Source organism: Pelodiscus sinensis, chromosome 3 (genome assembly GCF_049634645.1).
Source record: "Pelodiscus sinensis isolate JC-2024 chromosome 3, ASM4963464v1, whole genome shotgun sequence".
Lineage (NCBI taxonomy): Eukaryota > Metazoa > Chordata > Testudines > Trionychidae > Pelodiscus > Pelodiscus sinensis.
The window spans coordinates 48,232,263-48,243,853 of NC_134713.1; positions in this window are offsets into that span (position 1 = coordinate 48,232,263).

Consider the following 11,591-nt stretch of genomic DNA (forward strand, 5'->3'; position numbering starts at 1 on the left):
CAATAATTTTAATTTTTGTTTTAATTTCTGTTTTTCTAAATTTTTGTCTACTAATCCACACATCTCAATAATTGTTAAAACTAGTAAACTCTGAAAATATATTTTTAATTTGTTTAAAAAAGTCTGACTATCTGACAAACCACTGTTCCTACTGAGATTTTTTTAAATTCATTGTCTAGATGCTAGTAAAAGAAACATTTTTTTCTCTGGGTAAAGAAGCAAATTTAACTTTTATTTTTATTTTATTTTTTGTCTAAAAGAGATGGAAGATCCTGATTTAGCATGTGACTATTATTTAAGCATGTGAGTAGTCCCATGGAAATAATTCAGGTTGAAAACAGAGATTACTTGTGTAATTAGACGTGTTTAAATATCTTCTCGGTTAAGGGCCAAAGACTATGTCTTTTTAAGATGCTCCTTTAAATTTAATATCTGAAATTTGGATGATCCCTCTCAGTTTGTTCCACAGATATTTGTAGTTGTTAAATCTGAGGTGAAATACCATCACATTTTGTACTATTTTTTTAATTAACTTCCATATTGTATTTAATGTAACTCTGCCCAATCAGAGCTATATAAACAAAGACCAACAGCAAAGGAGGATAGTCTTCTGAAGAGCAAAGGCATTTTTTGCCAAATCCAGTCACTACATATATAATACATTAGTTTTGTTTTCCAGTCAATGGAACATCTAACATGGTTTCTTGTTTCTTGACATTCTATTAGCCAATGAAGCGTTTTGCTTTTGGAGTTGACATATGAAATAGAATGTAATTTTTATATTAAAAATTGAAAAGCATATCCTTATCACAAATATAGTACAGGATGACTTGGATGAACTAGCATATATCTTAAAACTGAGCAATGAAAAAATATTAGAAGCCATAAGTATTACTGTAAATTATAATGGTATTTAGTGTAAATTGTAAGGCATTTCAGGCCCACTTTGTGAAATGCATTATATTAAACTTTAAGAAATATAATGAGGCATGAGACCAAAGGCTCAATGTCTTTTACCACCCTGAAAATGTAATAGTTGCCTGGAATATATTGTCTAGACTCTAGAGTATTTTATTGCTACCTTGAAATGCAATTTATGTATAAAAGTTTAGCAGTCACATCCATGCATTTATGGAAGCAAATTCCATTTATGTTTGAATCAGAAAACTATTACATTACATATATTAAACTCATTTTATTTTAAAAATCCTCTACCTTTAATTATTAGAAAAAATAAAACACATAATCTATATGATTTTTAAAATAAAGATTAAACAACTCTGTTCCCTCCCCTGCAAAGATCTATTGCTTCCATAAAAGAGCAAACACATATGCAGCATCTAAAGCACAGAACATTAAAATATATTTAGACTTCCATCATGATTAGGGATGAATGCACACACACACACACACACACACACACACACACACACACACACACATTCTTTTTCTTTTTTAATGAAAATTGAGTACCTGTGGAAGTTGATGACCACGAAGACTCCCCTGTTTTCTCACAAAACCTGGAAAGGGCTTGCAATAGGAAGAGCAACTACATGTATTACCAGTATTTGCTACACAGTGGCATCTGACACAATAGTTATTTATTTTTCTCAGTGAATAAAAGTACTGTTGTATTTTTGCCACTGTTTTTAATGGTTATGGCTCTACAGAATGGACAGAAACAATTCAAGTATCTTCACATAGTTCTCCTCATGTGCTCCAAACAACCCTGCTCTAGAAAGACAATCTCTAAAGGAGGATGTTAATTCAGTTTCCATACCCAACTGTATTTTGCCTTCCTACTGGGAGTATCAAAAAGTGTGACAATAATGTCAGTTGTGATAGTGGTTTCATTTATTTCCTAATTTTTTAGATATGCTCATCATATTTCTTGGTGCAATTCCTGAAAATAGAGGAACAAGTGAATATTATATATAGGGGACTTAACAGGAGTATAAACCCACTTCTTTCATTCTTAGCTCTGAAGCCTGAATAAACAGGCTGATGTACAAACAACCCAGACTTTTAGATCATTACCAGTTCTTTGAATTGCTCCCCTAACTTGAACTAGAGCTGCATGTAGGAAATGTATCTCATCTATGGAATAGCAACTTGAATAGCAACTTGAAGCACACAGATCAAGCAGATGGTCATCCACAAATGCTGTAATCTGAAACAACAAACTGCTCTGCCTTGAAGTGAAACCATAAACAGAAACACATGTCTTTAATATCGGTTTAACTTAATCTGGGAAGATACAAACTAAACTGCTTTAATCATGGTTTTAGGGTTACTCTTTTTTTTTGGGGCTTTATAGTTCTTGTATTTATAGCAGGGGTAGTCCTTGAAAATAAGACATTAGTGCTTTTGACACATTTATCCCAGCATTAGTTTCACTTTTCTTTCCTTAAATTACTGATAGATTCAATAATAGTGACATCTTAACATCGATTTTTTTATTTGGGATTTCTTTTAAAAAAGTATACAACCACTTATGCATGTTAATAAGTAAAATAATGCCTCAAGTCAAAACCAAAGTATTTGGGGAAAATTCTCCAAGGGGATGTAAACTATACTGCAAAATCAAAGTAAGAGCATTTTTCATTTACATCTTTATCTTATAGGCATTTTATTCTTTACAAAATCTAAACACTTAATCTTGTAAAACTGCTCATGATAATTCTAGAGACGTCCAATTAAAATAGAACTCATTTTAAAAGTACTGACAAAATACGGAAGCATTCACTTCATATAATTGGAAAAAAGCCAGTCCTTGCCTATTGACAGCTCCCCAACCAGAAGCAATTACTTACCAGCAGCCACACATCACCCCACAGAAACACTTACACAGGAACCTCTCCCTGTAACAAACCTTGTTGCCAAGTCTGTCCACATATCTACACAAGTGACACCGTCACAGGACCTAACCACATAAGCCACAACATCAAGGGCTCATCTACCTGCACATCCACTAATATAGTATATGCCATCAAGTGCCAGCAATACCCCTCTGACATGTATATTGGCCAGTCTCTGCACCAAAAGTTAAATGGACACAAATCAGAAATGGTAACACACATAAACCTAAAGGAGAACACTTTAACTTCCAGGGCATTCAGTAATGGATTTGAAAATAGCCATCTTTCTACAAAATAATTTCAAAAACCAGTTACAAAGGGAGATATCTGAACTGAAATTCATTTACAAATTCAACACTATTAATTTAGGATTGAATAAGGATCTCAACTAGTTAATGCATTGTAAAGGTAATTTTTCTTCTCTGAATATGAACATCTCCAGACCAAAAGCTGTGAATGACCCATTTCCATCCTGACTTGATTAGCTTAATTAACACAAAGCAACTTCTTCCTTATATATACTCCTACTTCTGTAACTTTAACTCCAATTCATCTGATAAAGTGGATTTTACCCACAAAAGCTTATGCCCTAAATATTCTGTTAGTCTCTGAAGTGCCACTATACCATTATGTATGTGATATATCATGTATGTGAGGCTGGATAGTTTTTTAGATGCGTAATAAAAGGTTTTACCCAGAAGATGTTCAAACTAAATTGTGTCCTCATTTCTTGTATAATAAGTTTCAGATCAGAAAAGACTTGGGTAATACTGTATCTGCCTATGATTATAGGACTGTCTAATATAGATGCAGTAGGAGAGGAAATTATATTATTATTATTAAGAAATTAATATAACACCAGGTCTTATGAATTAATATAACACCAGGTCTTATGAATGGCAAAGGTTGATCTCTAAACCCCAATGTGCTATACGAATGCAGGCACAAGGCATTCTGATTCTAAAAAACTGGCTTTTGTATTCTCATCACAAGTTTCTTGAAAACCATTTTTAATGTCCTTTCTTTATCTTTCTCTCTCCTCCTTCCCCATATAGCTTTTAATAGCCTTTGTGAATGTGGCTTCTCAGCAATATGTTTCCAGTATACTCACAGACTTGCCTTTGCCACTGTTTTACCTACATCTTGTCCCAGTATTGTCTTTTCCCTGAACTATCTTTATTCTAGCCAACAGGAAGTGATGCAGGTGGTCACATGCAATTTGCTGGAGTCTACAAACATAGTTATCCATTGTTGAAATATATATTAGTCATCAATTGTTCACACTGGCTTCATCTACACTGCAGGGTTTTTGCTCAAAAAGCCTTTTGTGGAAAAAATCTTCCACAAAAACGTCTTCCGCAAAAGCACGTCCAGACCTCAAAGCACATCGCAAAAGTGATGTGCTTTTGTGCAAGAGAACATCCACACTGCATAGACACTCTTGTGCAAGAAAGCTCTGATGGCTATTTACCAAACGGCCATCAGAGCACCTGTGCTTTTACTGATAGGGGGCTTCTTGCACAAACACCTCCCCCCCCCGAGCATCCACACCTGCCTTTTTGCACAAGAGCTGTAGCACAAAAAAAGTTATTCCTCGTGGGAAGAGGAATCACTCTACCAGCAAAAGCCTCTGTTTTGCCAATTTACTTGCACAAAAATGTGCTTTAGGTGTAGACACTCCACTAGTTTTTGTGCAAAATTGGCCATTTTTGAGCAAAAACCATGTAGTGTAGATGTAGCCACTATGTTTGTAGCCTCAGGATAAAGTGAACCCACTTTTCTTATGGAAGTTCTTTCTCTTCCATTGTAAGTCTAGTAATTGTTTAGAACTGCATGAGGCATATAATCTAAACATTTAATATAATATTAGTAATCAGAAATACTTTACTATTAAAGTAACTGAACTAAAAGGGTTAAGTCCATGAACAGTAAATATTTAATTTAAATTCACACTCTGGTTATTTTTCTTTTTCTTTTAGTCTATTATGAGTTACTATTTCCATTCCTTCTTTTGTGCTCCTGTATTTTCTACAAGTCCCTGTAGCATAGACTCCCAGGCCAAATGTTGTCATCCATTGTTCCCTTGTGACTGTCTGTCACAAGTGAATCATGTTTCCTAAAACACACTGACACTAGTGTCAGACAGCTACTGTGGTTTGTTCTCAAAGTCTTTAGAAATTTATTCGAGCAAAGTCCTTGCTTTCTCCTCACCTCTTCTATTAATAGGCAATTTTCCATTTACTACATTTTGCTTCTAAAAAGCTGGCTTTTGTATTCTCATCACATAGTTCTTGAAAGCCTCTTTTAATTTCCTTTCTTTATCTTTCTTCCTCCACCCCAATATAGCTTTTAATAGCCTTTGTGAATGTGGTTTCTCAGCAATATATTTGTTGTTGCTCTCTCCCTATCCCTTAATAGGCTTTACTTTCTGTGTGGATCATTCTGAGGGGTTTTTGTCCTATGGCTATTCTGAATGGTCACAAAAAGATACATTTAAAACATGTTAAAGGTCTGACTATGATCTCACAGAATCAAGACATTTCAGAATTAAGACTGAATCTCTGGCCTGACATATGCCCTTATAACGTAAATCCAGTCCTACCAGGAATCTTCTTAACTAATTCCTTTCCCCTTGCCTTTTAGGTAAGAAATTATTATAATGCTTTGAGCACAAAAGAAAAGTACATTAATTGAAATTCTTTCAAATTCACTCGGAAACTATCCAGATAGCCATCCAGAAAGGATGTTGGAGACTGCTTAATCTTCTCCTGGAGCATCCACTTGAGTCAATCCTCATTGCATACTTTGAAATATATAGCAATTACAGCCAGCAAATAAATATCCACTGGCTTGTGAATTACATAGAAATGAACAGACTAATTGAAAAGAGGAATAAAGGTACTCCAAGAAATAATTTTAGTAAAACTGTGATTAATAAGCAAAGAAACTTTGTGGGATTGGTCAGAAAATAATTTTCTTGAGCTTTGGAAAACATTTAATTTTTCAGAGAGGGGAAAGGTTCGTAAAAAGTGAAACGAAAAATTTTCATTTTCAGATGTTTTGGGTTTTTTACTTCTGCTGGGAAAAATGAAAAAAAAACCAACATTCTAACTGGTGGGAGCATAGCATGCACTGGTGGAGGGAGTAAAATGGACCCAGCTGGAGCTACCTCTCCCTCTCCAACATCCTAGGAACCCAGAATTGTGCAGTGAAATCCCTCACTCACACACTTTGGGGGCATCAGAGACCAAGTGCTTCCTCCCTTCCTCACACTATGTAATCCTGGGAGTGAACTGCAGAAAGGAGCCAACCAGAATTCCTAGTAGGAAGGGTCAGAAGCAGTAAAGGCAGACTTTGGACTTGAAAACTTCCATTTCAGTTGGGACTTCCTCTGTCTTGCATTTATTGATTATTACCTCTCCCTCCATCACAGTCTCTCACCTGAGCTTCACCAGTACTGTCCTTCCCCTGTCCTGTTCCCCTCACCTCTTTCCCTTCATGTTTCTTTCCATTTAGCTGATTTCCTACTAAGTCCTCCCCCCTCACATACACAGATGCTCAGCATCATATTCTCCATTCCGCTTGTGTGTTTCACCTCTGCTCCCACCCTATATCTGTCTTCTGTATTTCATTTTCAAATTATTGGGATACAGACCATCTATTGCTCTGTATCTGTGCAACACCTAGTGCCATGAGTCCCCAGTTCTTGGCTGGGCCTGAGGCAATACCATAATAAATATGATTAATAATAAAAAAGAAGAAAAGATGGGGGCTGAAAACCATATACAATCATTTTATCTGATAATGAATTATTCATATATAAAATTTCCCTTCAGCTGAGTATTGCAGTGTTGTGAATTTTAGTCAGCTTAAAGGAGCTCCTTTACTGTGGCTTTGCCCCTGAGTGGAATAAGATCTTCTTCTGGATTTTACTAGTCTCTGGGCATGTCTATACTAGGAAATAATTTAAAAATAGCTAAATTAGACATAACTCTGGATTTAACAAAATTGGAATAGCATGTGCTCGCTATGGGCAAATATTGAAATTAGTCAGAATTATTTCGAAATAGCGTGTTCACACTGACTGGAGCCTGTCTCAGACTTGGAAGCACTCTAAGGAGGGTGACAGGAAGGTGGAGACTTCCTGTGGCTGTTTGGTCAGTCAAGCTGCGACCCAGGGGCTTCTCTCTACAGCCATGTCTCACACACCACTCTTCCACTGTATCCCCACTCACGAGACACAAAAGGGGTGCAGTGTGCTCTGATTGCCTTTTCAGATGCCTCAGCACTCACACAATGGAGACAAAGCTGCTGCCAAGCAGTGCTAGGCTCACGGGCCTCGTGCTGTGCTTCATGGAGCAGTTTGCCCAGACCACCTACTTGCTGATCCAGCAGGATGATGACTAGCCCAAACTGGAGTCCCTCTTCACCCATGTTCTGGTGCTCCTTCTACTATGCATGCCCCTCAATCTGCTAGACACCATGGAACACTGCTTCTGGTGGCGGGAGACCAGTTCAGTCTGGTGGGACCACATTGTCCTGCAGCTATGGGAAGACCATCAGTGGCTGCAGAATTTCCGCATCAGGCCACTTTCCTGGAGCAAGTGGCAGCACTCAGGTGACAGGACACACACATGCAACCTGCCATCCCTGTGCGTAAGAGCATGGCCATTGCCCTATGGAAGCTGTCAACACCAGACAGCTAACACTCCATCAGGAACCTGGTTGCCAAGGGGAAATCCACAGTCAGGGCCATACTCCTGCAAGTAGCCAAGGCCATAAACCATGTGCTGTTATGGAGGGTTGCCACTCTGGGCAACGTGGACACCATCATTGATGGCTTTGCCACCATGGGCTTCCCCAACTGTGGGGATGGGGGCACACACATCCCCATCCTGACCCAGGACCACCATACCTCGAACTACATAAACAGGAAGGGTACTTCTCCATTGTGCAGTAGGCCCTCATGGATCACAAGGGATGATTCACCAACATCAGTGTCGGCTGGTCGAGAAAGGTGCATGACGCTCACATCTCCTGGAACTCATGCCTGTTCTGAAAGATTCATGCTAGCATTTTTTTCCCCAACTGAACCATCAGGCTGTGTCTAGACTACATGGCTCCATCGATGGAGCCATGTAGATTAGACAGATAGGCAAAGGCAAATGAAGCCGCGATTTAAATGATCGCAGCTTCATTTAAATTTACATGGCTGCCGCGCTGAGCCAACAAACAGCTGATCAGCTGTTTGTCGGCTCAGCGCGGCAGCCATGTAAATTTAAATGAAGCTGCGATCATTTAAATCGCAGCTTCATTTGCCTTTGCCAAAAAAACAAATCTACATGGCTCCGTCAACGGAGCCATGTAGCTTAGACGTACCCTCAGAGTCGGGGAAGTGGATACATCCACAGTGATCCTGGGAGATACAGCCTACCCCGAATGGGAAGGGAACGTGTTCTTCCTTCAACTTCCTGCAGTGTGGACAGCGTCAAAAGTCCAGTGAAGGCACTTTGACTTCAGCTACACAATTAACATAGCTGAAGTTGCGTATCTTTATTTGATCTTGTTCTGTACTGTAGACATACCCAAAGTGTCCAGATTTAAGAAATACTGAGCAAGATAAAAGTTGACCTGAAATAAACCTAGTGTTATAATAGTCAGCTAACATACTCTGGATTCAATACAAATACTATAATCTTAGCTATAACACTTATCAAATTGGAAAATCCAGGTTGTTATATTTCAGCTTTCAAAATCTAACAGATACCTCACCAAATTTATAAAAGTAACCCCACTTTCACACTTATATGTCATACTCTGTCTTGGATGATTCAGAAGTGAGCTGAGTCTTAGGGGTTAGTCTGAAGGAGTTCTACTCCAATTTACTGGTTATATGATGCAAGCCTTGTAACACATCATTGGCCCCAGTTAAATGGCTGATATACAGGACCATTTGTCTGCAAGTCCTAATCAAGGAATGGTGGGCTTTATTAGTGTGTAATGACACTAGTGTAATATATGGGGCTAGTATTAAAGTATTGTTTGATTATTTTAAAAGAGGTTAATTCTAGGGCTGGAAGCAAAATAAGCTTTTCATTTTATGAAGAATATCAAGCTTTTGATTTTTTTATTTCATTCTGCAATGAACCAAAAATAGTCTTTTCAATACAAAAAACCAGAAAAACTCACTGGGATCTTGGAGACCCACATTTATGTCCTTGTCCCCTTGGTTCAAAGGAATGATTTGAACCCACATTCCAATGAGTGTCCTAACCACCATGCTACTAGCTAATCCAGGGTGGGATGGACTCACCAACCAGAAAGCTCATCCAAGACTTGAGAAACTTTCTCACTGAAAGTTTAATCAAATTCTCTGAAAATTGCTGGTTTCTGAGGCTATGTCTAGATTGCAGGCTTCTTACAAAAGAAAGTATCTACACAGCAAAAGTGCATCGAAAAAGAGATCTGCTTTTTCAAAAGATAGTGTCCACATTGATTGGTCACTATCTCGCATTTAAGTTGTGATTACTATGGACGGAATGGCCAGCATGGCATTTTTCCTGGAAGCCTCTTCTTTCGAAAAAAAACCCTCTTCCCCACACACCTTTTTACGAAAGAGCTCTTTCAGAAAAAGGCTTCTTCCTCATAGAAAGAGGTTTACTTCTGTCGGAAAAATGCCTATTTTCTTTTGACTTTCTGTCAAAAGAATGCAATTGCAGTATGGACATAAGTATAGTTTTTCTGCAAAAATGGCCGTTTTTCTGGAAAAACTCTGCAGTATAGACATACCCTGAGAATCAGTATCCTCCCACAAAACAAAACAAACTTTTTCATACACTTCACCTAAAAATATCCTTGAAAATTATGCTTGTTGTATATCAACTTTAAAACTGACATTAAAATAATAATATTTTGTTTTAATCAGAATTTGTTTTGAAAACCATGTAGCAGTATGTCAGTGTATACAGTATACCGTAGTTTACTATTCTGTAGTGATCTAATTATATTTAAATGTTATTGAGGAAGTCTTCCTTTAAAATAGGATAAAACTATGAGCTATTTTGCTGGCATCCCCAATTCATTGGTTTAAGAAGCTATCACATATATTTCATCATAACATGTATCTCTTTCCAGTTAATGTGAGGGTAGCTAAATTCACTAGCAAGCAGAATTGCTAGTGAATTTTATCACACATTTTATCACACAACATTTTTCACACAACATTTCAACTGTGTTCCTTCTTACAGATATATCATATAGACAAAGTTCCCTTTGGTTTCTTGTTTTAGTCATGTCAGAGTATACAAATACTTCACATTTTCCCACTTTCCATTTGTAAAGGTTTATTCTAAATTACCTTGACAAAATAAACCAAAATATCTGGTTTAATCAAAAGTCCATCTCTTCTGAAAGCAAATAAGCCATCCCTTCTTTGAAACAAATATATCCAACAAATAAATATCCAAGTTGCAAAAAGTAAATAGAAAGACAATGTACATTTGACAATTGCCTCTGTTTTATAATGTGAAATATTCAAACTCATAAACTGAAGAGCTTTGTTCACCTTCCCTAGGGTATTCATAAGGCAATAAAAGGACAATGGATCTATCAAAGGGAACAAAATGGGGGTTTAAACTAGGAGGCTATGTCTACATTGGCCCCTATTCTGTAATAGGGATGCAAATGTAGCACTTTGGAATAGGCAAATCCGCGGGGGATTTAAATATCCCCCGCGGGATTTGCATTTTCATGGCTGCTGCTTTTTTCCGGCTTGTAGATAAGCCGGAGAAAAGCACCAGTCTGGACGCGATCCTCCGGAAAATAAGCTCTTTTCTGGAGGATCTCTTATTCCTACTTGAAATAAGAATAGGAATAAGAGATCCTCCAGAAAAGAGCTTATTTTCCGGAGGATCGCGTCCAGACTGGCGCTTTTCTCCGGCTTATCTACAAGCCGGAAAAAAGCGGCAGCCATGTTAATGCAAATTCCGCGGGGGATATTTAAATCCCCCGCGGATTTGCCTATTCCTAAGTGCTACATATGCATCCCTATTACGGAATAGGGGCCAATGTGACACAGCCGGAGTGAATTGTTCGAAGTTTGGAGTACCATTCAGGTATTAGTTAAAGGGTGGCAGAGTCCATTAAGGTAATGAGGCAGATTGAAATGTTTTATTGAAGCAAATGTTTCAAAGAAAGTTACAGCATGTGTAAGTTAACAACAAAAGGCAAAGCGAATCTGGCAGTCAAGGGTGGGTTAAAGGGAAACAAGAAAGCATAACACATTAAAAGCAATAAGCATAATCCTGACCTCGTCCTTCATCGACATTCTTGGTCAGTCTCGATCATTCCTTATTGTCAGTTGTGCTTTTGCTTTGGTGGCAAATACATAGTTCATACATAATGAGACATAGTAAGATCACCTCTTATCCTAAACTCAAGTGAAGGGCTGGGAGTGAGGAGGCAACTTAATACCTTCAATAATAGAATCAGAGGATGGGGGGTGGGCAGAGTGGAAATTAGACAGCTTGAAGTAATGCCTTGCTCATGAGTAGGTTCTCTGATGAAGGGAGGGATTGATTGGAATGCCATCTCAGCTGATTCTGCTTGAAATCTTCATCTCCATATCCCAAAACATGTCTCCACTGACCAGTACTGAAAAAATTCAGTTTGGCTAATATGGATAAAATTTGCACAAGCCTTTTACAGCCTAAATTTCATTTTGTTAGGAAATAT